This window comes from Corvus hawaiiensis, chromosome 5 (assembly GCF_020740725.1).
Source record: "Corvus hawaiiensis isolate bCorHaw1 chromosome 5, bCorHaw1.pri.cur, whole genome shotgun sequence".
In the NCBI taxonomy this organism is placed as follows: Eukaryota; Metazoa; Chordata; class Aves; order Passeriformes; family Corvidae; genus Corvus; species Corvus hawaiiensis.
In genome coordinates, this window is record NC_063217.1 from 61,143,961 (window position 1) to 61,155,450 (window position 11,490).

Consider the following 11,490-nt stretch of genomic DNA (forward strand, 5'->3'; position numbering starts at 1 on the left):
GCTCTTATTAATGTGCTTAAAGTCCTTACAATCTAAAATTTGCTTTGTCAGAATGAAAAATAAATTGGTGGCTTCCTTCTGGTTTTTGCAGACTGACTTCTGTCATTGTGACTGCAATTATCTGCTGCTCATGTTGGCATGTCCAAGAATGGAAGTAAACAAGTATTTTCTATGGTAGCACTGCAAACCACCGATTTGTCCATACTGATAAAGAACACTGGGCAAGTGGCATTGCCTACAGAGATTCTGTAGCTGCTGTGTGAATCATGGGTGTCAGCGAGACCAGGAGAATCACTTTTGTGAAGCTTCATTCTCTGTTGGATGGGTATGAGCAGGCTGGCCTGGCCTTTGCTTCTTCATGGCCATGCCAATCTGTCTCATCTGTTCACTTGCTGCTCTGCAGACTAATTCTGTCAGTTCCAGATGTTTCATTGATTTTACCATTAAAACAATGTGGTTTGTAGCCATGGTGTTGGGTAATTTTCAGAAATAAAAAAGCATTTTCAATTTGAAAAATCAATTACTGAGAGCTACTCACTGGTCATGAGTACCAGTCCCATATTTGCTGAATTTTAATTCAGTCATGGAGATTGTGCTTTGAAGCTCCATTAAATATATAAATACATTATAATAACATAAATAGGTTCATTTAGCGTGTTTTAATCTAGCTGCTTGGTTTTGCTGGTTAATTTTTCATAATGCTGGACATGTAAAACATTCTCATCCCAGGGAGCAAGTTTTGTTGCCATGGACAGCCTCTAGAACTGTTGTGAAGCAGCCGAGAGCCGCAGGGGCCTCCATGGAAAAAACATAGCTTAGTTTCAGCTCTGGCTTGGAAGAAAGACTACAGGGAAGTGTTGTAGTCAACAGTAACACAAACTGCTTTTAAAACTGGAGCACTTTTTTTCCCACACCTGCTGTGCAACCATGGTCACAAGGATCCTGATGCTATCAAAAGATAACAGGAAATTCACGGACAGGAAATCACTATCACAGCCTATGTATGTAATTGAGCTTGGTTTTTAAGTATGGCATATTTTAAAGAATGGGTTTTTTCCCTTATTTTACTAATTTAATGGCCATCGTGGATACAATATGTATAGGAAGATAGCAGAGGGTTATCAGATTTCATCAGTGATAAAGGTATTTAATCATTTGCTTACCCCAAATCCTTGTGACACCCACTGAGGATAGCTGTCCTCCAGAAGCATGGTACCAAATTCCACTTATTACTGAGATATGTCACACTTCCAAAACAAAAATCCAGATTATTATTAAAAACCTGAGCTTTAAATCGCTCATGGTTTTTTTTACAATGAACTCTGCAGGTGGTCAGGAGGCTGATCTTAAGCTGTTTGTGAGAGGGAAATGTTACATGAGAATCGTCGGCTGAAAAAGGTTACACTGAATGTAACACAAGATGAATTCACAAGTAGAGCTATAGTTTGGTTTTCCTTGGGAGTGTCACCACTGGAACCTTCCATGAAGTCACAAGGATTTTGGAAGACTAAATGAGCTTTCCTGGAATACTTGAAGAACCTTAAGAGCCTGATGCAAGAAAAGGCAAAAGAGAAATTCCAAAGAGATTGTAACAGACCCTTGCAGGAATTTTAAGTAAACAGGGCTGTGTCTGAAAAAGAATGTTGTCACAAAGGTGCAGATAAACTCAATGTAAACAAAAAAAGAAGCCAAAAAAAAAATCAGGACTATAGACCTCGATGCAAAATAGAGTTGCATGCAGTTGTCCTCCCCTGCTGCTTTTTCTGCTTTCTAGTGCTCCTTGTTACTCCCTACTTCCTCCCCTCATTGTGGTTCCCTTTCTCTTGTTTGTCCAGGTCCACACAAGAAGTGCAGGATAAAGAAGGGATAATAAGCAGTGGAAACCCTTCAAAACCATCAAATAAATATTTTAGTAAATTTATTAATGTTTGTGCCATTTGGATGGATGGAAGCAGGGGCGAATGCAAGGTGCTACATAAACTAAAATTTTCTCTCTTTTTAAGAATATCTTGAAAGAAGCAGCCAAAGCTCCCTGATGCAGCTAAAATGTTTTCTCTGAGTAGCCATTTCATTGCGCTCATGCAAGGCAAATATAATTACCCTGCTAAACAGATAAGTCTCTAAAACCACACACTTAGACCTCTATATTCTCCTACTGATATTTTAATATCAAATTGAAATGGAAAATGTTCCACTAAGAATGTTTCTTCAAGTGCTAGAACTCAGATGATAAAAGGAAGTTTTTGTCAACGATTTTGAAACATTATTATAAACGTGTTTTAAATGGCTTGGAAGGACATTTGAGAAATCTTTCAAATAATCAAAAGCATAAAGGTTCAGCTTTTCAGCTGCTGTAAATTATCACCACCTTGCTTAGGTCAAGGCAACCAAAGAACCTGCTGGGTTTTGTAGATATGGTAGGCTATTGCATAACTGATAATTTTAAAAGAGTGTTGTTTCTGGGGTTTTTCCAGTTTTCTTTTCAATAGTGTTTTACAGAACTTCAGTAATGTTTTAGTGTAGGGCTTGATCACAGAATTAGATACGAGTCTGACCACTAAATCAATAAGAAAAAAAACCCCAGGAATTTAGACTAAGTTTATACATATAGAAAGGAAGATTCAGTTCATCTATGAAAATGTAAGTCTCTCAAATGTATCATTGCCAAGATACCTCATTTTGCATTTTTCAGTGAAATCCTGGGAATAATCTACATATGGAAGAAAAAGTAGGGAACTCCATAAAAATAAATGCAAATAACCAATCCAATCCAGTAGAACTCCTATTCCTAGATTTTGTGGAACTTTATGATTTCTCAAAGAGTTTACAGTAAGAAAGGTACAGTAAATACAATATATTGCCTGTAAAAAGCAGTCAACTTCTTATTTGGTTTCAAAATGAAGAACAATTAATAGTCCAGCCAGTTATCCCAGGTCTTACCTGAAAGATGGAAAGTTCTCCAAAGCTCTATTCCCAGAGTCAATCCCAGAAAACAACTTAATCTCTCTATGAAAAAGCCAGTGATATAACAAAGATTTAAAATACTTTGATTCTTATACATAAAGGTGTTGGGGTCCCTCCCCTGCCGTGTAGCCCTGGGAGAGGGGCCCTGAGGGCACAGACACGGGGTTTCCCTGCCCCTGCTCAGCCTCGTTCCCATTGGTTGGTTTGTGTTCCCTGCGCGGGCGAAGGACCCTTGGTCCCGTGACTGGAACAGTTCCTGGGCAGAGCCCCGGCCATGCGGCTGGAGAAATAAACATCTCTGAAACAGCTAGCAAGAATCTGTCTGTCCTATATATTTCCTTTCCACGGGACTCCTGGTTTGATATATGCATGTTGCAGTATCCCCACTGCAACATAAAGGCACAACCAGTTCAAGAGACATTAAAACATCATGTTTTTCTACAAAAGTATGAGACATTTCTCAGGAAAACATATAAAATACTGCAAACACACATCTTCTGCAGTGTCACTCTGCATTTAATTTTGGGCTCCAAACCATTATGCAAGTGGACTGCACACTCCACATAGGTCTGGTTTATATTTACTTGCACAGAGAAAGCTGGACCACTTTTAAGAACCAGAATTGCTTTAGAGAAGATCTTATTAGGAATGTATGCATTCAGCAATTGTTATAGAAGTACCAAAGATAGCAAAAACATTTAATAGCCTTCAAATATGTATATGCAAGTACCATTTCTTTCCCATTGCTCCCTTCAGAAGCTTTCCTTAAACGATAAAATTATTCCTTCTGTGCTTACTTCCCATTTACTTCCCCAAATGAACATATTCTAGCTTTAACAATGTTTTCTATCTTGTAATATGTTGATGAATTTGGAAGTTTTCTATTTCTTTTAACATCCACATAATCATACCACAACTACAGCATGGGCAAGGAAAAATTGAAGATGCCCCATCACGCCGATTCAGCACACTGCCAGAGATAAAAAATACTGGGAAGAAAACAAATGAAGGCCCTTAATTTCAGTAAAATGGAGTGTGAAATACAGGTGTAACCTGTAATTTGAAAGTAAAGCATATACTATTCTTTTGCATTCAAAATGTGTTCATGTTTCTTTAACACAGGTAAAAGTTTGTTTAGTTTCAGTGTCATCAGTAAATTCACACATTCCACAGGGGAAGTTAGGTTGCATATTTTTGGTCTCTTTATTTCCTATATTTCTTCAGGTTTTCAATCTCTTTTAAATAGAGTTATCCTAAACCCATTCTCCTACAAGTTGTACAATTTTCAGTCTCTTAGTTCTTGTGATTAGTAACATGTCATTAGCTCCTCAATCAACAGAGAATTTTCCCTGGAGACTTTGAATTTCAAAAGTGGAAATCAAGCAGAAAACTTCTGTTGTTGGCATAAACCTTTCAAGATTTCTATATGTATCATCAAGGACATGGAAAAGCTTTACAGGACATACAGAACTTCCCCTGGATAAACTGCAGTAAACTACAGTTCCAAATATCAGGTACACATCTGTTATTAGACTTAATATTGGCATTAATTCTATGGCATTTCCAGCTGATACTGTCTGTGTAAGTACAAGCAAGAATGGTTGCAGGTTTCCACTGCTAGATTTCTTTTCAGCCACCTCCTAACAAAAGGCTGATTTAAGTCACTACTGGTCCCTGAGATCTGTTCTGTCCCTTTCTCACTACATCTTCAAGGCAGCCTTTACTTCACCTGCATTGCTTCTCTCTCTCTGTATCTCTTCTCCCCTCAGCCAGCCATCATGTTAGATGGCAAGCTGAAATATTAATAATAATAATATTCTCTGCAAGAATAAGCAGAGGAGTGGTCACATCCAGAAGCATCATTGTCTCAAAATCAAAGTAGAAAGTAAAAGGAAGGATTTGGTCATGACTTGTGGGGAAAACTAAAATAAAATAGCGTATCAGTTACCTCTGAATATATGCAAGTTCTAAACAAGCATGTACAACTCTGATAAAAGCAAGTCTGTTTCTGCAGCATTGCTGCTGTTCTGCTCAATTAAATATTCAATAATTGTATTCTCTTGCTTCTTGCAAAGTGCAGGGACCCTGCTCTCTGAAAGTACAACCACTTAACAGCCAGAAACATTGGCCAAGGCCAATGCTAAGGCAGAGCATGAAGTCATAAACATGCACAGATGTTACTATTTGAAAACATTAAAGAGCTACTAAAGTTCCTGAGCACATCCCAAGTTGTGTTGATTTCAGCAGTAATGAGTCATAAGGGAAGAAGACGCTACTAAAATTACATGCCTGGGACAGTTTTCTTTGCCACTCACATTTAGGAAAAAAACAACAGTGTCTTTAGAAAACCTTAATGGGGAGGAGAGCACTCTGGAAATGAATAAATCTGCTTGCTTGTATTTATGCAGTAAAACAAATACAATCCTAATGCATTACACATTTCTGATGATTTCATGAGAGGTTCAGGAGATCTAATTTCACAAGTATCTAAAAAGGTTGGTACTGAAGGTTACCGGAAGATATGAAACTGATTATTTAAGGGAAAATTTTATTTAATGGAATTTGGGCAGTTTTATGAACATAGCTAAGAAGGGGAGACTACTCACATATTCTGTGCCAGTCCTGCCCTGATAAATAATTGCATTGAGTCTACTGAAATATTCAGTTAGGTGAGGGAACACACTCCAGAGGTCTGATTTTTTCAGAAGTCCCCGAACCTTTTCTGAGTTCACTTTAGTAGCAGCTCAAGCCTACTCCACCATGTAAAAACAGAGATTTCATGATGAGCATGACAATTTACCACAGTGTGCTAATATAGTTACACTCATGCTAACCTTTCTGTAGTTACCTTACCCTTGTATTACAGAAGAAAGGACTCTCAAACCAAGAAAATATTAAAAGAGATGCAACCTAATAACTCTGTTCACTTTGGCAAGTATAATTCAAGGTTTCAGAAAGCTGTCTTTAGGGGAGAAAGTTTAATCTCTAAGAGGATCTTGGCCCATTAGCTACTAAAGAACTGTAATTTTAACTAGGTAGAGTAGATCTAATTGTCTGTTTTACATTTTTACCAGTGCAAGGATAAAGACACGCAGAAAAAGAGATAATTTAAGCTACCACTATATTTCTAACTCAAGGACTAGGGTACCAAAACCGGAAGAAAGTAAAAGCTCATGAAAATAGAAATTTCAGATTTCCCCGCCATTGCTGTTCAGCAATTCTTTTCTTCCCTTTTCTCTGTTGTTTAGGGATTTTCTTTGTAGAAACAACTTTGCCTTAGACACTTTCTCTCCAGAAAAGCTCTCATCTTGTGTTATTCCTGGAGAGAACTATTCGAACCACACAATAAGTTGGCAGGTATCAGTCAACATCTCCTTGTTGGGCCTAAACTCAGCTAAATAAAGGAACCAGTGCAAGTTCCACATCACTATCACCTTTTACAAGGGGATCACTTATATAGTTAACTGGATCACTTATATACCTAACTATGCATCGCAGTATTAGTCTCCTCTACCTACTATTATTTGCTGAGGTTTGACTTCTAGGTTTTGATCTCTAAATTTAGTTAAATATATTTAGTTTTATATCTACATGGGTACTTATGGTGAAGTTGGTTTGAAACAGAGTATTTGAAATGAGGTGCAATCCTCCAAAGGTTAAGGGGAAAAGAATGCAGTTTTGTTAGTGTTTATTATTCATAAACAAATCTATATTATAGCCTACAGACCATGAAGATTATGATGTAGTTCATGAGCTGCATAAATCTATTAATGGACATGGAAAAGTCCCAATGTCAAGCCACATGAGAATGTGGCCTCATGACAGAAAAGGCAGCAGTGGGCAAAGAGTAAAGCACTGAATTTCCTTGTGTTTAAAACATATATGAAAGAAAAAGCCTTTCACCTCTTGGCCCACAGCTGTCTCTGGAGATAGGTACGTGCAAGCCTTGCAAACCTTGACAGGTTTCTCAGGCAATGTCACAGGACTTGCTGCTGTTTTCCAAAATAGAAGGAGCTCTCACAACAGTTTGAATCGATTCCCAGCTGCAATAAGGTACAGAAAGTTGCGGGGAAGAAATGGGCCTGTTGCATTTCTGTTGATAAAGTGACTGTATTTTTTATTAAGGTGCTTATAGTTTTTAATTATTTCTGTTACACTGAATTATCTCCAAGCTCACAATATTGAATAAGATAACAGTGAATCGAACAACTATCTCAGGAATGTCACAAGTCCATTATGAAAAGGAATGTCATCACCTGACTTTTTATTCTTTTTATTTCCATTTATGAGAAATTGTTGATTTTGTTTGTAAAGAAAATCAGTAGCTTGTTCTCATAGAAAAAAAAAAAAATGAAAAATAGAAGTTAATAAATTGAGCTGCAGTTTTCGGATCTGGAAGCTCCTTCTGACTACCAAATTTGTATTTATAGGGTTAGCGCCCAAAAGTCTTTGGCAAGAACCCATCCATCTCTGACCCAGAACTATGAGATCAGACTTTATACCTATTTAGCAGCTGGTCACTTAACATTGGCCTATTTTATGCAAATAGTCTTCCATTTAGATAACAGTCATTTTCATGTATTAGAGTAATTCAATTTTCTAAGGACAGTCTAATCATACAGCTGCCCCATTATGCTATGGATGAATGTCATCAAATACTTGTAATTATGTTTCAAATCTGTTACTGCTGTTTAGTATTCCGTCACACCTGCAGCACTATCAGTGGCTCACAGATATGAAGTACAGAGATCCCTGTCTTATCTAGAAAACATATGGAGTAGGTCCCTGTTCTAACAAGGATCACTGTACTGGCGCATTTTGTAATGCTCATACAGGGAAAATTACTAGAGATTTAATGAAGAAAAGTCGAATTGACAATCATTTTACAGACATTATCTATCGGTAGTTCAGCAGAGGTGATTTACTATAGTATTAGCACCATATTTTAGACTCCTTCATCCATCTAAACACTGAGCCTGGTTTTGCTGCAGGCTGTTTTACCACAAAAGAGGGGTTCATTTTCAAGGCCTCAATTACTCTTAAGTAGGAGAGAATATCCTAAAGGTCTTTTACAACTTAGCTTATCTGAGACCTCCCTCAAGAGGTTTATCCTTATTCAGAATTTCTTATAGTCTCCTTGAAGCTTGTGACTTCCTTTCCACCAATGCTCTGTTCAAGATGTAATAAGAGAGATTTTCATTCTTCTGTTGATTTCATCTCTGTCAAAGGGCGACAATCTTTCCTTTATCCCTTCTTTGGCGCCTAGCTGAAAATCTTTTCAATGGTCAGAAACAATGTTGTCTTCTGCTTAGTAAATTACAGGTGCCAGGTGATATTTACACTTCAAGAGCTTTATTGGCTTACTGATGCCAAATCAATAGAATCACATAAATCACGAGAACCATGTGAGTTTTCAGGAATTTTAGTAGAAACAGCTGTAACACTGCACTCAGGATAAGGCAGCTAGAAGTTATTTGGGTATATGTGCTTAACACAGCAAGCAGTAGTAAATATTTAAATACTGTGATGGAGTTTGTTCTTTGTAAGCCAAGAGAATCTCTTCTAAAAGCATTATCTCCATACTGGGCTATTCACTCTCCAAACTTGGGTAGAGATTCAATCCCAAATTCAAGGCACCTACAATCAAAGACAGGCAACATGAAATAGGAGTGAAAAGGAAGAAAATGCAGCCATGCTCAACTGCCTTTTCCCTGAACATTACAAATTAATTATTTATGTGAGACATTTTATTTGACACCAGCTCTAGAAGGCATGTGCAAGAGGGAGAAGTTTCCTATGTAGCTTGTCTCAAGAAGGATATGATCTTGTCAGGCATAAGAGAGGCACAAAAGTAGCACTCATCACATTTGTTTTCATTAGAGAGCACCAAAGATTTAGCAGAGGTAAAAGTACACAGGACAAAAGTGGAGCTTTGGAAGAAACTCAGAGATAATGAATTGAAACAATTTAATTTAGCAAGAAGGAAAGAGACAATAGAAGGACTGAAAGGGTACGATAGGCAATATAGGTGATCTGGAGAGATGCACAGTCTGGGGTCGATAAAGCTGGAGACAGGAATCCTACCAAAATGGGTGACGAGAACCAAGACTGGTAGTTGCAGGAGATGGGTTAGAAATAAGTCAGCAGTAAAATTGTGGTGGATTCAGTGCAGAGGGAGCAGATAGAAAGCCCTTGGCACTCTCAGTGTGAAAAGAAACATGCTGAAAGAGATGCTGGAGAATTAAGCAGAGGGGTGGGCAGAAAATTAGAAGAAATTTCACCAAACTCTGCAAGGGATAGTATTTTGAAAGGAAAGATAGGATTGAAAATGTCAGTGGAATAAAGGAGAGGAAAAGAGTGGAAGATATTCCAAGCAATTCCAAGATTTGGCTGGCTGAGAGGAGTTTCAGGAAAATGTTGAGACTGAAAGCTGATTAGAAGTGACTCAAGATGTAGTTACAGAAAAGACTTAAATACTTCTGTTTGCAGAGCCAATGAATTTAGATTTTTAAAGAAATAGAGCAGTGAAAATTACTGAAGGGAGACTTGCCTGCAGCTCGAGGTATTGTGTAGGTAATTATGTGGCCCATAGTATCTATAAATGATTTAATCTGATTGAACCACTCTTTTTAGGTTTCTATGGAAAACAACAACATGTATTTAATTTCTAATCATCTACCTGCAGAAAAAATTATCTGTGAATACATGTCACTTCCCGTTGTAAATGCCTGCTACATCACACTTCTCTGCATAATTTCTGTGTTTGCTCACATAGCTTAGTTTTGTTGATGACAAATAAAAACTTATCACCAAGATGGTGCTTGCATGACAAAATTAATGTGCAATACGATAAAGAAAGATTTATCTCTTCTCCTTACAGCTGCCTCTGCGTTGGAGCTATTTTCTGAGCACAAACTCCATAAGGAAATGTTGCAGTTGAGTAAATAACTCCTTCCTCTCCCATCATTTGCAGGAAGGTAAGTCCCATTGGCTCCAGCAGAAAACAGAGCTAGACAAACCCAAATACTTTTTAAGACCCTGCCAGTCAAAGAACTGAAAAATCATGTGACTCAGTTTACAAAATGGGGAGTCACAGCAGACTAAAAAAATTGCACAGGCTGCTAAATCTGGTGTTAAATCATCACCACCCTCCTAGTTTTCAGCTGGTTTAATGCCCCAGGCCTGCATTCCACAGGTGAACACTGACACAAAGCACAGAGCTCTGGGCAGTGTGAGGGACAAGGGACTGCAGCCACTCTGTCTTAGGTCAGCTCTGTCTTAGGTCAGCTCACTCTGTTTTGGAGCTGCTTCATTAGGAACAGACCAACAAGGAGACAGAGGTGCGACCATCCCCATAACCAGAGCACCTGACTCCATTTTCTAGTTCCAAATTTCCTTTTTCACAGTCCAGAAGGGACATCTTAATGCACTAATCTTCTGCAAGCTTAGAATAAACTGCTGCTTTAAAATTTAAATAAGATTTTTCAGCTTATATCCTGCTATTAGAAAAAAGAATTGTGAAATGTGGCTTTCTTATCTTCCCCAAAAGTTTAATTGATTTTATGGAAATGGAGGATTGTACCTTGAGCACTCTGGCTGCAAGCTTGAGAGAAGAAAATTGGTTAATATACTGTACTTACATGACTGTAAAGCATTTGGCATATTTCCACATTCTGAGCTAACACGTTCTTGCTGATTTCTCAGAGTAAGGAGTATTAAATACATATAAAAAAAATGAATTGTATTAAACACAATGGGCTAAAATGGCATTTAAATAATTAAGGTTTATTTTTTAATGATACTTTTAATTTTTTTTAATTATACATTTTTAAAATGATAAATTTGTTATTACCTATAAGGGTTGTTAATATATTCTGCATTCCTCTTCAGCCATAAAGGAATCTATAGGAATGCCTCTCTAAACAACCAGTGTTTTGAATGTGGACTAGCCAGCATCTAAACCTTAAGTATCGTTTTCAGTGATCTGGAAGAAAATACAAAGTGATTGCTGGTAAAACTTGAAGAGCATGCAAAAATTGGTGGAGTGGCAAGTAATAAGGCAAATGTTCTATAGAATGACCTGTCTCAGTTGGCTAGGTGGCTTCATTTGAACAAGATAAATTTTAATAAGGACAAATGCAAAGACATAAATCTAAGCACAGGGAATGCAGGTCATAGTTACAGGATGGAACACTGGAAAAAAACTGATTCTAAAACTGTGGGGGGGTAAGGAACTTTCTGTGAACTCCCAGTGCAACACTGTGGCTAAATGAACTAATTTGATCCTTGAGAGAGTAAAGGGATATTGAAAAGAAGTAGATTCTTTTGATTATTTCCAAATTCAAAAACTGATGTCACCAATGCTGGAACACTGTGTTTAATCTGGGGTTTTAATTTTTAAAAACATATGAAAAAACTGAAAATATTCAAAAGTCAATTAAAGCATATTTTGACACCTGAAAAATCTGCCTTGAGGCCAGATAAGACCAATATGCATATTTTAATCAAGAGAATGCTAGAAAAGTA

The 11,490-nt window shown here is 37.5% G+C and overlaps 1 pseudogene; it reads right to left on the bottom strand.

Annotated features, from left to right (window-relative positions):
• Window positions 1-7,078, bottom strand: part of LOC125326657 — a 75,200-nt pseudogene extending 68,122 nt beyond the window's left edge.
• Between the last annotated feature and the right edge of the window lie 4,412 nt (window positions 7,079-11,490).